Raw genomic sequence first — 17,045 nt, forward strand, 5'->3', positions numbered from 1 at the left:
AACTAGACATGACGAGTGTAGATCTAATTGTAAAACAGAGAGCTGCTGCCGGCTCATCTTTTTGTCAGGTGTTTTTTTTTATCTATTTTGGCTTGGTTGGGTTCATCTAGTCTTTCTAGCTTCTGTGCAGGTTTATCTGACTTACTGCATGACGACGAGACCATCAAAACAAACCAAACTATGCTACCTGCTTTATCCATCATAGCTAAACTCAGGTCATTTTGTAAGTAAGTAACAGCTTGCCGTGCTCTTATCTTCCAACAGTATGTGCAGTGTTGATGCAACAAAAGGAGCTCAAATAATTTAATGGACGAAATAAAGTCAGACTTGAAGGCTTTCCCTCTAATGATTCAGTTCAGAGGCTTAGGGGCAAACCCTGGTACACATCAGTGTTTGTGGACAGTCAGATAAATAAAAATGACAATTTTTCAAGGCAGGTTAGAAACATGCAAATTATTGAAAGAAAACATTCTTTATTGATGAACAGTTACATTATTGTAAAAGAAAACCTAGCCGGATGGCAGACAGAAGGACACTGCGTCCACTCTTACTGCTTTTCACAGACAGTGGGATTCGGTCTTAATAGTCACTGGAGGCCGATGAATTCACCTGAATCTAATGTCAGTTTAAGTCATGATGACATACTTTTTTTGACGGGCTTTAGGATTTAGTGAACAGTTCAGCTTGTTTCTCCGTGTTCTTGAGGGATGCCTGAAAACAAACAAGCCTTTTAAAATCTCGCCGTTGAGGTGCACAATTTAACAGTGCTTGACAACAGCTTTGACTCTCCCCATTGGACTGATTGGCTAATTGTTAGTCGCTACGGCAATGCTCATTTGGTCAATTGTTTCAAGAAACAGCTGTTTCATGTTACAGTGCCAGACCGACCCCGTCAGCTCAGTTGAACAAATGGATTTAAGAATCCGCAACAACAAAACCTCCTCTGTTACCGATTTTCTGCTTTGTGAGCCATCCAGCCCACATCTACACTTCAGGAGTATCCATCCTGCAGCTAATTTAGCTCAGGGAAAACCAAGCACTTCCTGCTTCATGTTGCTGGGAATAACCGCAGTTCTGAAAGTTCAAGAAATGTTCGATATAACTCGTGTATTTTCTGCATGGCTGGATAAAAGATGCTGTGCACACTGAAAGAAAGAAGATAACTCAGTGTCAGTGCTTGAACTTAATTTCAACTTTTTAAAATCTGCCAGAAAAATGGAGCAGCATGCATCCGAAACGTTGCTGAAGATATTTGGCATTAAAGATCCAGCACCATAAACTTGGTTGCTATTGTGAGACATTATGGCGTGTTAGAACATGCTGAAACCAGTGTGGTCAGTGGATGTGGGCCTTCGACAAGCACAAGGCCAGTACACACTGTGACTGTGCAGCAACAAATTACTACAGCACCATGTCTTTAAACTTCACAGGAAAATTGTGTGCAGCAAAGAAAACCTGAGACAGTTCAGGGTTAATGAAAGCCACAGCAGTTTGTCCTAAAGTTAATTACCAGAGTTATCGTAGTTTTAATTAGTGTCAGTGTCGTGCTTGTCTGGTCACGGCGTTTTGATCTCAATTAAAATCACAAAGTTTGTGATTAACGTGATGATTAGAAGTTTTAAATCATGGATGGAGCAGTGTTTCACCCACATAGACGGTCCGCCCGGGTATCGTAAACTCCCAAACTTTTTTTAGTTTAGTTTTGTTTTTTATCCACTCAAGAGAATGATGACATCATTGATCGATTTACTAGTGGGTGACCATCATTCTTATTTTGATAGTTTTGTTCCTGCCAACCAGCCCTGGCCCTTCCTGTTCTTTCCTTATCAGATTTTTATTGTTCCAGAGAGTTTCTCATCCCGTTGCTGGGTGGAGTAACTTCACTGTAAAGGTCTGCTGGCAGTGCCTGTTCTGTTGTGTGGACGGTAACTGTAATCAGAACTTACAGCAGGTTGGAAACTATGTGCTGCTCCATCTGTGGGATGTGGAACTCATTGGAGAGGTGGCTGATCATTGCTCTGGCATCCATTGTTAGTGGTCGGGACACACGTGCACCTTCCTGTCGCTAAAGTCACAAGCAGAATCTAATTATATGGGAGACAGAGTGAAGTTACAGTGAACACTTGTGTTACCTTTCACTGTTTCCAATAAACTGTTGTATTCTTCAGGCCTTCATCACTGGAATACTCAAGTTCTCAGTGTACTCGCTTTTTCTCAGATGGACCATTGAGAGTATTTGACTCCACTGCGATGCTCAGCACATACGCACACGTCCCTCTTTCGTGTGTCTCGTTGTTTTTGGCTCGTTCCAAACCTTTTTAAAATTCAGTGACTTTAAATGTGAATGTTTAATCGTTGCTCTCAGAGTTTCTCAACCACAGTAACCGAAAATACTCTGTTAGAAATCTCACTGAATCAGCTTTTAATGCAAAACTAAAACGTGTGGTCCAGTTCTGTTTTTTCAGAATTTTTTAAAGTAGCCAACTCCTGACTGCACTTTGATGTGTGGTTTGATAATCAAATTCAGTTATGATAAGCAGGTACACGTCTGGGTTCAGTTACGATAAAATGCCCAGCGAGCTCCATCTGTAGGCCTGCCGCGGCTGTTTGCTGGAAGCCTTCTGCAGAGGGTGAAAGAAAATACATTTTTGCAGACAGACTGAGGTCTTTAAGTGGAATCAGGTGGATCAGAAAGTCCAGAGAGCAGGTTCAGGTCCTGAACCTGCCTGAAGACCTCCACCGTGTGGCCTCATTATCCAGCCACACACACCAAACCCCCCAAACAGACCACCAGCCCAGCTAATTGGAGATGTTGTATCACCTCCCTCGTGTCTTTTGCTCTTTCTGTTTCTTACACACACACACACACACACACACACACACACACACACACACACACACACACACACACACACACACACACACGGTGACCCAGTGGGAGTTGGCAGCTCGGAGCGAATTGAAAGAGAAGGCAGAAAGTCATTACTTCTCTCACTAGAGTGTGTGTGTGTGTGTGTGTGTGTGTGTAATCCCACCATCAGTATGCCGCTCATGCTTTGCAACAGAAGGGAGGAAATTGAAGAGAGAGAAAAAGAGAGGAGGGAGAGAATAGTAGGAGGGGGGAGGCGACAGTCCAACACGGAGTTCTTTTGATTACAGATGGTAAATGTGCCTTCAGTTACCACCTCCTCCTCCTCCTCTTCATCGTCTCCTCGCTCCTTCTCACTCGGGGGATTTGAGGTGGACGTGAGTGGAATCACTGACTGCGCTGTGCGTGCGTGTGTGCGTGTGTGTGTGTGTGTGTGTGTGTGTGTGTACGCGCTGTACTGTATTTTGTATGGCAGTGGTTTTATTATGGAGCTAAGCTGGGGTCACAGAGGTCGTCTGCTGGAAGTTTTAAAGCTGAAAGTGCTGTTTGTTACCAGGACTGCCCAGTTATGACGGGGGGGGTTAATCCCAGTTATTTTGGCCAATAATTAAAATTTGGCTTGTTTAACATAATTTTAATTAGAATAACACTTGCAATGGATTCAATTAACATTATTTATAGAAGAGTTTTCTTGAACTTTAAATATATTTCAAATGAAACAAACAAATAACAGAGAAAAGCAACGGAAGGATACGGGAACAATCGGTCGGGTGTGCAGCCACAGTAACAGTATTAGTTTATTCTGAAGCCACGTGCTGGTCCGGTGCACCCTAACCCTGGTGCGTGATATAGGCGCCTTTTATAAATTCTCCCTCCACGCTGCATTACATGCGACGTGCCCCACTGGGACCTTTTTTATTCTTTCTTTTTTGTCTTAAACGCCTTTCTTACTTTCACTTTAATTCGCCGTTTGAGTTTAAGAACTAAAAACTACTCGGTTAGGTTTAGGAAATCAGGGTTTGGATTTCTCTGGAAGAAAGTGACTCATGCATACGAGTATGTTCTGCATCTCTGTGGGCTGCAGAGGAGGCGGGATTAGATGTTACACGTCACATTTGTCGTCATGTACCCACCGCTGCCATGCTGTCTCCGTACTGTGTCATCCAGTTAGGTTTATAACTTAACATCGGTTGCTGACCTCAGCGTAAGATTTCTTTGGAGAAAGAGAAACAGTTTTGTGTTGTTCTTCTTTGCTCCCACCAACATAATGAGGGAAATCTTAGGTACAGTTAGAATGATAGAAGCCAATCTAAAATGGGTTCATATCAGGAAAACCTTTAGAAAATATAACACCAAATGTGGATGGCGCAAGAACTTTATTTCTCCAAAAAATCCGCCCAGTCAGCGGACTTCAAAGATCCAAAGAGGTTTAATGGGAATAATCGCTCGGACATCGGTTCCCCAGCTGTCTGCGTTCACAACTGAGTATAAACCCAAAAGCCAGCTGGTTTCCCAGGGTCTCCTGCTGGCAGGACGTCCTACAACCATCTCGTCTGGGACTCACCAACGAGGCATCCTAGTCAGGTCTTTGAACCTTGGCTGGCTCCCTTCAGTTTGGAGGTGTATCAGCTCTACTATTAATTTACTGGTCCCATAAGTGAGCGTAGGAATGTAGCTTAACCAGGAAATTGCTTAACTTATCGTAGTGAATAATATTGCCAAAAACCAAAATGACTGTAATTATTATTTTTCTTTTTAATCAAGCTGCATTATTTACATTGTTACATTCTAAAAGACAGGTGGAGCTTCCCGCTCTGAGAAGTGAACCCAGCGAGTGTGCGGTGCCTCCACTTTTAATCGCTTACGCCTCACTTCCAGCTCCATGACAGAACTTCATCAGTGCCTATATCAATATTTATACTATCTATGGTTGCAGCCAATGTTTTCACCACTGTATGTGGTTTAAATGTGGCCGATGAGCGTACACTTAGCTGTGACAGGCTACTGATTTAGCAGTTCATTAATGTGCCTGCACCTGTACTCGCCTTACGTCAGTGCAAATGTCAGTCAGAGCTCCTCGTTAACAGCTTCTTCTGTCTCTGTTTGTCTCTGCAGGACTGAGCACAGCAGGAAACGCCACACACACCTGACAGGTAAAGCTATTTTTGCTCATCGCTAATTTAGCCACGGCGTCTGTTTGCTGGTAACGAGGAGCACGGCTGCAGACAACTGCAAACAGCTGCGATGGATCACAATCATCTTGTAGATTTGTGGCACTCATGCTTGCAGAAACAATGATTACACTCATTACTGAAATAAATAAAAACTCTGCTTTTACTTATTTAACTCCCCCCAAACAATTTTCTCGGGACTCGATGGTTCGTGTGATATCTTACTGTAACATCTGATCTCAGTCTGTCGTGTCATATGAAATCTCTTTTAACCACGACGTTGTTATCGTGGGGTAATGACAGATAAATAGCAGCTTCACCAAACTTCTATTTTTAATCCTGTGAAAACAAGATGGGAAGTTGTAATCACAAGAAACAGCCTGTTATCCCAGGATATCAAGATCGCAGAGCTGTTTTATCGAGCTCTCTTTAACCGAAAAATGGAGTGTGAAGCAAACAAAGGTTAGAAAAACTCCACACGGGAATCCAAAAAGTGAAACGCAGACTCGCAGCGATGCAGATGAGGAGGTGAGACTGAGCGTTGCCGGGTTGCGACCCGGGTAAGAGCAGCCTCGCATCTCACGTTCCTGATTAATGATGCAGCTGTTCCCAAACAATGAAAACACACGGACACGGTCAGGTTGTCATCACATGTGCACACCTCACTCTCACATACAGGAAGCTGTCACGCCTCTGTGTCCTTTTCCACATGTCGGTTATTCAGCTCAGACGGCACACCTGTTGATTGGTTCGGATCGAGCTCGGATCGCGTTCATGCCATAAACGAACCGCTCTGGAGTTGATTTGGAATCGCACTTCTGAGTGCAATTACTGTGTTCACACCGGCCCCAATGAAAAGCACCAGGTGGGAAAATTACACATCCTAAGTGCAAAGTAGCAGCAGTAAAGCATGCATGGGTGTCACTCAAAAACACATGCTGTAGCTGAGCTGATCTAGTCTACTGGTATCTGAAATCAGGGCAGTGAGCAAAAAGAGAACCGGAGAACAAGTGAGAGGGAGCTTTTATTGGTCCAGGTGTAGCTCACACATCCAGTTACTTCAATCAGCTCCTGCAGAACAAACCACAACACAAAATCCAAAATAGAGACACCCAGTGCCCAGGGGTCGTCACAACTCTCGCCCAGGGTCAGGGTAAGGATCTCAGTAGCTCAGAGTGGTTAAGAGTGGCTCTTCCTTCGCTCTGGCAGGAATCAGCTGAGATGGTTAATCAGACCAAGACACCACCTAAAGACCGCCACATTCACATGTTACAGTCACAGTGCAGGTAACAGCGGTTGAAGACCACAGCACGCCCAAAATAAATGCAACTGCCTGCAGTGAACCTTTGAACTTTGTTGTCTTTGGTTGCTTCGAAGTCAGAGATCAGGTCTACGACCGCTCTCAGGCAGGCCCTGTCTCCAAGGTGAATTTGGTGCATCAACATGGTGATGATCACTCTGACTTTAAAGATGTGCTGCACAGGAACAGGAGACGCAGGAAGTCAAAATGCGGCCATTACGTCATCATTTCACAAGCTGACAGCTGCGCGGTCGGCACATACCCAAAAACTCTCTGATGTCCATGTTTCTACATGAAATGTGTTCTTTTACTGCACCTGTCATGAGAGTGTGGACGTGGATAGGACACATGCATCGCTCACGTAGTGCAAAAACAAACAGATGTTCGAGCCTGTAAATAAGACGCCTGCTTAAACAAATGAAGAGAAATGAAACGGCAGTTACATAAATACACTGTTGGAGCTGCATCAAGAACAAATCACGTCTCTCTCGTGGAGCGTGGCTGAACTTTCAACATTTAGTGCAATGAAATTCTGCCAACTGGCAAACAAGCTTGGGCAGAAATATCAGAAATATCAGTGCTGCAGATGTTTTCAAGACCAGCTGTGCATACAAGAAGGACGATGTTAGAACTCTGACAATAAAATGACTTGAATCCTGTGATTTCGGAGGCAGAGGTAAGTGTTTAATGTTTCTGTTAAATCTGCTGTGTAAAAAAAGCACAGAGTCGATCATGGAGACGCTGCAGAGGAGTGAAGGAGTTTGTGCTTCAGTGTGAACTCTGCAGCCTCGTTTGTTTCCCTGCAGCTGATTTCTGGTTCAGCTCCAGATGACCTGTACTCCTCCACATTCCTCCCAGTGTGTGCACGTGTGTGTGTGTGTGTGTGTGTGTGTGTGTGTGTGTGTGTGTGTGTGTGTGTGTGTGTGTGTGTGTGTGTGTGTGTGTGTGTTTTCACACACTGAGAGGACACAGAGAGAGAGGGAGAGAGAAAACTCGGGAGGTGTCACTTTGACATATTTTTTTCACTCTTCATTGCAAACAACAGAATGATTAATTTACTGGTTTATTGATTAAGTGACTTGTTGATTGATTTTCGGGCGGCCTGTAAAGCGTGTCATGTTTTCCTTTTTTTTTTTTCTGTTTTTTTTAAATAGCAGCAGTGATATCCAAACAATCGAGGATCTGATTGATTAACCTCGCCCAGCAGCGCCCCCTGGTGTTTGGCATCTGCACTCTGTCTACATGTGAAATAAGCAACACAAAATATTTCCATCTTCCAAAAATGTATTTGCACCGTATAAGCTACAAACATGTAATGTGTAATGATCGTCTCTATCTGAGGTAACGACACCGATTGTGTAACTGGAACATCATCGGTTTAAAGATCCGTCTGAGGATCTTTGCCGTTGCCGCTCCGTGGTCTAAGTAATAATAGTCTTTCAGTGGAAGCGGGTCAGAGGAACATCAGGGATCATATCTGTCAGCGTTGTAGCCACTTCATCTATCAAGCATAACTCAGCTGTAGTGTTCACTCCCAGCGGTCACTGCAGTGAGGAGACTCACAGTGTTGTCAGCATGATACATCACTGCCCTGTGTGTGTGTGTGTGTGTGGGACGGTTATTGTTCGGATGTAGGACTCTGACGGTCCTATGGATAATCTACGTCTAATTGCGCCCGTTCTCACTGCAGCCTTCATCCCTGCACAGTAGCAGAGTTACCAAATGATCGGTGCCTCACGCTGATTGTTTTTCTCTGGAAAGGAGACAGAATTAAATTCTCTCTTGTTTTTGATTTATTGAGTCTGTCACTTTTTCGGGCGGTTGGTAGCCTACAGCAGAAATAACTTCGGATTGGATGGAGCGGTGTGAGACAGCAGCACATCAGAGGAGAAAATAACCGTGCGCGTTATACTCACTGTGTCTTACAATGCAGATTGCTCATTGGTTTTGATGTTTAATGTTAGTAATTGTCATGTTTGTCCCTATTTACATTTATATTTTTAAACATTCATTAAATCAGACCAGCAGGTCGTTTGCATGCTGGATCAAGGTGTGACCAAGAAACTGAGTTGTGACTAAAACAGCTATAAGAAAGGTGGGCGTGGCTGTCTGTGGATATGTGAATGTGTTTAAGGGCTGCCGAGGCCTGCTGCTGGCCTCCGGGCCACAGCTTGAGAACCTCGGTGTGGAACGTAGCTGTAACTTTTTATTCTGATGATGCTGACTTGAATCATCTGATTATCATGGAGCCACTCACTAACGTAAGCTAGCCTGTGCAGGTTTGCCAAGTGGTTGTCATTAGCCGTTACCTTTCTCTCTGTGAGATGAATGTTTGTATGACGCTCCTGGGAAAACTTCTGCATGCAGGTGCATCTCTGTAGCCTTTGCGTTTGTTGAATTTCCATTACTTTGTGTCACCAATAAGCTTTGTAAATGTACAAACACGGCACCATAAATTCAGCTTCAGAGCCTTAGCATTTAAACCTGAGCAGCAGGCTCATGTGAGATTAACTGCTCCCGGCCGGCTGAGACATTCAAACAGTTTGTGACAGAAATTCATATTAAATAAAATGTAATAATCAGTCTGTAATTGTTTAAATGTCAGGGCAGCCGATTGAGTGTGCGATCTTTGTGTGGTTTAACCTTTATTTAACATGTTCTTGTGTAAATCAGTCGGCAGATTGTCTGAATAGTTTCAGAGTAATAAAGAGTCAAATACCGAGAAGAGCAAGATATTGATCTGTGAGAGATTTAGACTGTCAGGGCGTTGTGACTGGAACTGTGTCCTCACAAGTATAGGAGAGTGTGTGTGTGTGTGTGTGTGTGTGTGTGTTACATGATGGCCAATCATGGACTGCATTTCAGCTAAATTGTAGGCAAGTGATGGAAAAAGGAACAAAAAAATCTTTAAATCCATCCATCCATCCATCCATCCATCCATCCATCATTGCTGTTGGATGAGTTGTGTTGGTCTTTGTGATGCTGTTGCCGTTCAGTTCAGTTTTATTTATATAGCACCAAATCACAACAACAGTTGCCTCAAGGCGCTTAAGTCTGCTACACAATTTCCACTTCCCTTCAGCGCAGCTTTCTTCACTTCTCCACTGTAATGCAGATTTCTTCCAAATAGTCTTGATGTTATCCTTGAAATGGGGACATGCTGTCCTTCCTTCTGCATGGATGTTGTGGCCTGTCTCTCAGAGTTGGTGCTGCATTCCTGAGGTGGGAATCATGGTTTCCTTCAGATCCCTGATGTTGCCGTCTCCATCAATTGAGTTGATCTTTGGGATCTTTGGTGGCGCTCCATTGTTCTAAAGTCCCTGCTGTAGGCGGTCCATGATTCAGCAGCATACAGAAGGGCTAAGAGTCAGAAAACCACACACCCACACCGACCACGTCTTTGGACTGTGGGAATAAAAGTGGGAATCCTTCACAGGGAGAACAGATGCACTCCGTCCAGAAAGATCCAGAAACCTGGAACCTTCTTGCTTATCACTGCACCACAGAGCCACCTGTAACTCTTTTAAATCTTTATTTAAAATCGTATCCAGAGCCTGCTGCTTTAACTCACCACGTTGAGTGGGTGAGCTTTATGCTGAAGGCCACTGCAGGGTCCCGGATCACTTCCTGTGTGCCATTCCTCCCCGCTCTCTCCCTGCATGCGGTTTGCCAAAAAGGCTCAAAATGCCCCAAACAATTCTGAAAACTCACTAACAGTTACATTTAGTTACATTTTTGTTATTTAACATGACAACCACACGTTTCTGTTTTTTTAGAGGTACTTAAACACTCATTCATACCCACTGAAGCTAAAAAATTCCCTCCACAGCTGAGGTCCACCATCATGTCTGCTGCTATGCAGGCCCCCCTGGCTCAATGCGGGGAAACCGATGGCATGTGTGTTAAATGACTCACTGACGTTCTATAATATATGCTCAGTTAATTAGGCACAAACAAATGCACGCCACTACAACCGCCAGGAAATAAATCCTGTCTTCATCAAGGCTAGAAGCTGCAGTAAACCAGAGGCTGCGAGGAGCACGTAAATATTAAAGAAGGAGTCGAATCCCATCAGACCTGCTGTCAGCCGTGAATCAGGTGGAAGAAATCTGCAGCAGGGTCTGCAGGAGCATACATCACATGTTTTGTCTTAATATACGTGTGCATACAGTAAAGTGAGTGTGTGTGTCCGGTGGTCATCTCCCAGCAGAGCGCTCCTGCTCTCCATCACTCTATTTCTGTCTCTGAGTGGGCAGGATGGATGAACCGCCCGAAGGGATGGAGAGGGGGATGAAGAGAAAGTGAGAGAGGTGGAAATAGTAGAGGAAGAGGAGTGTATGCGATGCCGCCGTCCTCTCGTTTTGATCGACCTGTGTCGCTTTGTGTTCAATCTGTTTTTGGGGGGTTTTTTTCTCTCTTTTTTTTCCAGCTCGTAATGAATTAATTAGAGATGACATCACCGGGAGAGAGAGGCAGGTGCCGCTGCAATAGAAGACTGTGATAGGCTGTGAATGAAGAGGGTGACAGACGAGGGAGAAACGTGGAAAGGACAAGAAGATTAGAGGGTTTAGAGTTAAGACACCTCAGAGGTCTAATTATTGCCCGTCCATTAGTGAAGTCTTAGGACACCAGTGGTTGTCACTGGCAACGGACTTAAAGATCTGCAGACTGAAAGGAAGGAAGTTTTGTTTAACCTCTCATCGAAAGCTGAGTAAAAATACATGCACCTGTCCAGGTGTCTTGTCGTATTCGTGTTTCCCCCAACAAGCTTAAACATGAACATTGAAATTTCGGTCAGCGTTTCCTTTTCAGGAACGTCTCAGCAACGTGTCTCCTCTCGCCTCTCACTGCTTAGTGTGTGGGAAATTTGATCACTGTAAGTTTGCCAGAGGATGAAAATGGCGACATGTTGGTGAGGGCGATACTTTAGCTGAAATGCTAATTCCTGATATTTGTCTAGATGGCTGTCCCTGGTGAACGTTCTTCTTCCCTGTCATCACCGAGCACTCACTGGTAGGGGAATTTCTGGAAGAAAGACAATGTTGCTGCCCAGCACTCTGGGAAGTGTTAGAAGTCCACCCCAAGCAACTTGAAGTCGATCATTCTACAGTGAGAAAGATTATTAATAAGGGAAAAGCACTGAGGGCTTTATGGCTTCTGTGGAAGGTTTGCCAGGACAAAAGCCTGAATATGTCAGCACAGCTTGGTTTGCAGAGTTGCATCACATAAACCCAAAGACTTCTGGAACAGCGTCCTTCTAGCAGACCAGACCAAAGTGGAGATGTCCGTCCATGATTCACAACACCAAGTCTGGAGCACAAACACCTCACACTAACTATCAGCACGGTGTGGATGGGTGACAATTGGGGCACCTTTCACTTACTGAGTCAAAGTCTTCTGTATACTAAAGTATTCTAGAGTTAAATATGAGGACATCTGTCCAACATCTAAAGCTTGGGTCATGCAGCAGGACAGTGATCCAAGCTCAGCAGCAAATCCACAACAGAATGGAGAAAATGAAAAGAATCAAAGTGCTTGTTATGCCCCTCTGTAGCCCCTAATCTCCTCAATGTTTTCAGCTGGTGCTAATTGGCCACACCTAATCAGGTGTTGATAAAAGCATACCTGAGGCAGGCATTTTATTTTTCTCATGATTGTGTCTTTCCTCTTTTTAAAGATAATTTATGCCTCATGTCGGGTGAGCAGCTGCATGAAAAAGATAAATGTCATGAATAAAGAGCTGCATTAGTTACCTAAAAGCAAAGATAAACTTTTGAGGGGAAAAGTGACAGCGTGGTGTTAATAATTACTTTTCTCTCGACTCATTTTTAGACCAACACCGTTTAGATAAGTATGCTCTTTGGCTGCTCTACCTCTAATCCTGCTTCAATGGTGGCAGAGGCATTTATGTGTAATTTAGCAGAAGCATCCATTACACAGAGCAGGATTAGGTTCGGGCTGCTGATGTGACTGAGGTCAGACTGAAGAGTCGCTGGCTCCGAGCGAACGTCGAGTCAGTAAATGAATAACAGAGCAAACTCGGTGAATGTGAGAGAGAGAGAGGCAGCAGCTGCTTCTCCTCCTGCTTGCAGGAAAACAGCTGCTTCACTGGTGGAGGATACAGCCCGAGGGACTCACAGTGACACACACACACACACACAGATCTCCTGTGTGCTGAGAGGTCAGCAGGCTACCAGGTATAGGTGGAGGACGGGTGAGAGGAAAGAGAAGGAGCTGAGGGAGGCGAGGAGATTGAGGAGGAAAAGAAGGGGGAAGTGCTGAGTCTAACTGATGACCGCTGCTTGCTACAGCCTTCAGCTATTTGTACGTCGCAGGAAAAAAAAGATAAATAAATAAAGAAGACAAATGTCCCCTGCTCTGTGGAGGACAAACTAAATCTTCCCCGCGGCTCTCCTCTGCTACTGTTTCAGAAACTCTAAACCAGAGAGGAGAGCAGCTAAAGAACAACAAATATATCCTGGGAAATGCGGCTCGCCGGCTGCTGCATTCGCCCGGTGCGGGCAGGGATTTGGTGATCTGCATTTCAATCCAGAGTAAAAGGACAGAGAAAGACAGAAGGAAGAGGAGAAAGTGGACGCGGTGATGGATGGGTTTCAACAGAGACTCACAAACTCAGTCAAAGACCCAGAACGATTGAAAAACTCCTCCCACAGCTTTATTACTCCTCGTGATGAATGGAGAAAATGAGCTAAATGAAAATGACACGCAGAGCGAGTGAGTCCTGCAACGGCCTCAAACTGAAACCTGAACCCTGTGTGACCAGTTCCCCCTAAAAACGTTGAATTTCATGACCTAAACCCCTACTACACTGGGGATCTCCATCTGGGACATGTGATCGTATTAGCTCCAGGTTCATATCAGTGTGTTTACATAAGCTGCTGCTTAATACAGCGAAGGACCGTGGACCCTTATGTGGACGGTTGGTAGTCGTTTTACCTTCAATGTCGGCTGTGTGATAACACACTTTATATTTTAGTCCAATAGATAAACTTTAGAGTTAGTTTCTATAAATTATAGCTTAAATTAAATCAACAGCAGTCAAAGTTAACACAGCTGATGCTGCACACAGTCCTAGAACCCGCTGATAGCATAAACTGTATATAAAAGATGGCCATGGCCGTCTGGTCTAAAAAGGGCCTAAAACATCAGTTGTTTCCAGTTGCCAGCAGGGGGCATCTCTCAATTAACTAGATATTTGTTGGAAAACGACCCTTGATCTGTGACATCATTGAACACTTTTAAATCTTATTTACTACAATGTTCAGTTTATTTTATTTATAAAGCACCAAATCACAACATCAGTCACCTCAAGACCTCAAGGATGTGTGGTTTCAAAAAGCCTTGATGTAATGCTGTTCAGCTGCACACATACCGGTTACCATTATTCAGGTAATACTGTAATCATGGTTATTTAGCAAGTTAAAAAATGTTACAAATGAATAAAAATGAGGCGAGGGTCATGGGGGACACGGGTTTAACTGGTAGGGGGTGGGCCCCGGAATATAAAACCAGTTTCCCAAGGCCAGCCAGCAGTCACTGCAGGACAGACTCCACAGTGGGAGAGCTCCAGGTCAAAGTGAACTTGCATCAGGTCCCTCAGAAGACCTTGAGCTAGAGAGAATAAACCAACAACCACGTGCTTCATGCCACTGACAGCAGACCAGGAGACAAATCCTGAGACGAGGGCGGCTGCAGGTAATCCTGGTAAACCCTCTGAGTTTTATTTCCTCTGGGTTGATGTTGTTGGTCAAAGGCTCTCTGTGTGCCAGCTAGCTATGATATTAAGATTTAGCTTAAAGTTAATCACAATAGCACTTAGTGATGGGTGACATCATACTGCGCTACATCCATCTTTTATGTACAGTTTGTGGTCAATATGCACATTAGTAAGAAAATCCCAGTCATGGAACAAAAAACTAACAAAGCTAACTAATGTTTGATGAGCTTTATTCTGGAGATTATTTCTTTTAATTGAAAGACAAGGTTAAAACGGGCTCCAGCAAATAGTCAGGGCCGTCCAAAGCTGTTACAACATGGAAAAAGTAATTTTATCTGCTTATATCATCTGTTATGACGTCACCATCACCAGCTCAGTAACAGGAAAGCTGTCCACAGCCTGCAGATGAGGGTGCAGATGATTGGGTTGTCCATAACGCAGTTAGCAAAATATTCATTCCAGGTGGTCCTCTCAGCAGACGGAAAACGAAACATTTGAAAGGATTCATGTTCACTGCTTTGTTTGACTCTGTTTCCCCGAATCTCCGTCACACCATGCAGACGGAACGCAGCTCACATTGATTTTCACTCCTGAAATGATCAAACGTAGAAAGTTTGATAGAAAATATAAACATTTTTTGCAGTAGTCGAGTCTCTCATAGACTATACACGCACACACACACACACACGCACACACACACTCTGCACTGATGTGCAGCAGAGAAGACGAGCCACCCGGGGAGAGACTCTCCGTTTCCTGTCAGCCTCGCCAACTTCCTGTCACCATGTTGATTTACTGTTCCATTACTCTACCTGTGGAGCTCTGTGCGTGTGTGTGTGTGTGTGTGTGAGAGAGAGAGAGCGGTAATTCTGTGTTTTAGCCTTGTGAGTGTGTATAAGATATTCTTTCAGTGTCTCAGTGTTTTGTGTGTGTTTCTCCTCAAAGGCTGGCATCACTGGCAGAGTGCCTCACTGAAGTAATTGCACACACACACACGCACACACGCACACACACACACACACACAGAGCCTCGGGAGCAGCAGTAGTTGTTACCATGGTGTCATCCTCTCTCTGACGATTGACCAACCTTCAGACTTTCTTGTTGTTGTTGTGTTTAATATTTTTGCACTGAAAACTGAGTCTCATTTATAATTGGAAGTAAAAGTTCTTAAATGTCTCAGTGATGGTTTAATCTGGCTTCTTTGGTTTTGGCTCAGTTCATTTTCTTTAACCACTTGTAGATCAGTGTCATGGTGGTGGAGCCTGTCTCAGCTGTCATTGGGCAAGAGGTGGGATAAGACAAAGAGACACAACAATTCATACCCAGGTGATTGTAAACACCTGTTTGAAAAGAAAGTGATAACTGATTCTGTTGAGTACACAGTTTTGCTTGTACTGGATCTCACCTCTGCCTCGATACTGATACTGTGATCAATAATATCCATATGTATGAATCGAGTCCTGTCTGAAAGAACAGTTCTGCCTCGTGGAGTACCTCAGAGGTCTATTTTGGGTCCACTTCTCTTTTGGCTTCGCCCCATTGGCCACATTTTTAGATGTAATTGTGTTACGTTAGCAATTTCTTATTATCTCTCTGCTAATGACATTCAGTTACACGGTTGTTTCAGCTTCTGAGTTTAATAAAATGTTTATTTTAAGTAATCGCCTGACAAAAATCAAGCAATAGTTCACTGACACCTTCCTTCAGTTAAATATTGATTTAAAAAAACTATGATTATTGTTTCTTCAGAAATTAGGCAGCATATCAGCCTCAGAGATTTGGGTTTCATTTTGCATGGTTCATCGTTGTGTCAAGACTTTAAAGTGGGACCAACAGAAGATCACACATCACTCCAGTTTTGGCGTCTCGTCACTTGTTGCCACATTTTAGAATTCATTTTAAATTTTTGTTGTAATTTTACGGGCACGCTGCACTCCAGCATTTCTCCTACGCTTCGTCCCGGGCTCTTAGGTCATCAGGTCAGAGGTTACTGGCTTTCCAGGCAGCGATTCCACGTTCCTGGATCTTTATTTCACCGTCTTTACGCTCTACAAACTCCACTGGCTTATAAAAGAAGACGTTTTTATACAGTCAAACTTTTAACTAACTTGATGTTTTATGTTGTATTCTATTACATTGCTATAGTATGTTTTATTTCTAACATTTTATTTCGAAGCACTGGGTCATTATCTGTGAATTACTTAGTCTTTGTACCTTAATGCAACACTATATAAAGAGAAAAGGAATACGACTTCTCAGAATGTTAATTTAAAAGCTTTAGAGTAATTTTAATATTTTCCTCATTTCTTTTTCTCCTGATAATGCACCTTAACAAATGGAAGTAGAGGAATCTTCTACTATATATGTAAACTGTTTTTTGGCCCTCAGAAAGTTTGACATAGTCGGCTTTAGGTCTGGTAAATAGTGCAATAGTGCACATTCATACAGTGCAGACCGGCAGCAGCGGCACTGCTCACATATTTTGTGCTCTAAGAACAAACCAAAACCAGCGGGTGATGTCACAGTGGTTGTGTCCATCTTTTATATACAGCCTGTGGATATATCATGGTTTTCATGCCTCTGTTCTGACAGCTTGTCATGAAATATGATGTGATTAATGTGGTTTTGTTTTAGAGGACTGAGGGACCTCCAGGGTCAAGAGGGTTAATTAACCTTAGTGTTGCTTTTTATTTTTGTAAAGAGTCACATGGTCTGCTTGGGCGCTTGAATTTCTCCCCATGATTGAAAATCTTTTTATTTTCACCAAAGCCCTCTGTTGGTTTGAGCTCAGTCTAAATGTGTTTGTGGTTTTCCGTTTGAGCCCTGAAAGAAAAATGAAACTTCCCATCGCCGAGCTAATTTGCTTCATAATGACTCTGCCGGGGATGTAATTTCAACAAAGAAAAGTGGCCTTTCGCAGAAAAACACAAAGCATTTACATAGGGACCGAGCCCCCTCCCGGTGCC

At 43.7% G+C, this 17,045-nt stretch overlaps 1 protein-coding gene across 5 annotated transcripts in view; it reads left to right on the top strand.

The window, feature by feature from the left end:
- Window positions 1-17,045, top strand: part of sulf2b (sulfatase 2b) — a 106,161-nt gene that overhangs the window by 23,016 nt on the left and 66,100 nt on the right. For all 5 annotated transcript variants that reach the window (XM_039604172.1, XM_039604176.1, XM_039604175.1 and 2 more), the window contains exon 2: window positions 4,985-5,022. The gene's annotated coding sequence lies outside the window, so the exon portion shown is untranslated. The remainder of the gene's footprint in view (window positions 1-4,984; window positions 5,023-17,045) is intronic.

Source organism: Oreochromis aureus, linkage group 20, assembly GCF_013358895.1.
Source record: "Oreochromis aureus strain Israel breed Guangdong linkage group 20, ZZ_aureus, whole genome shotgun sequence".
Lineage (NCBI taxonomy): Eukaryota > Metazoa > Chordata > Actinopteri > Cichliformes > Cichlidae > Oreochromis > Oreochromis aureus.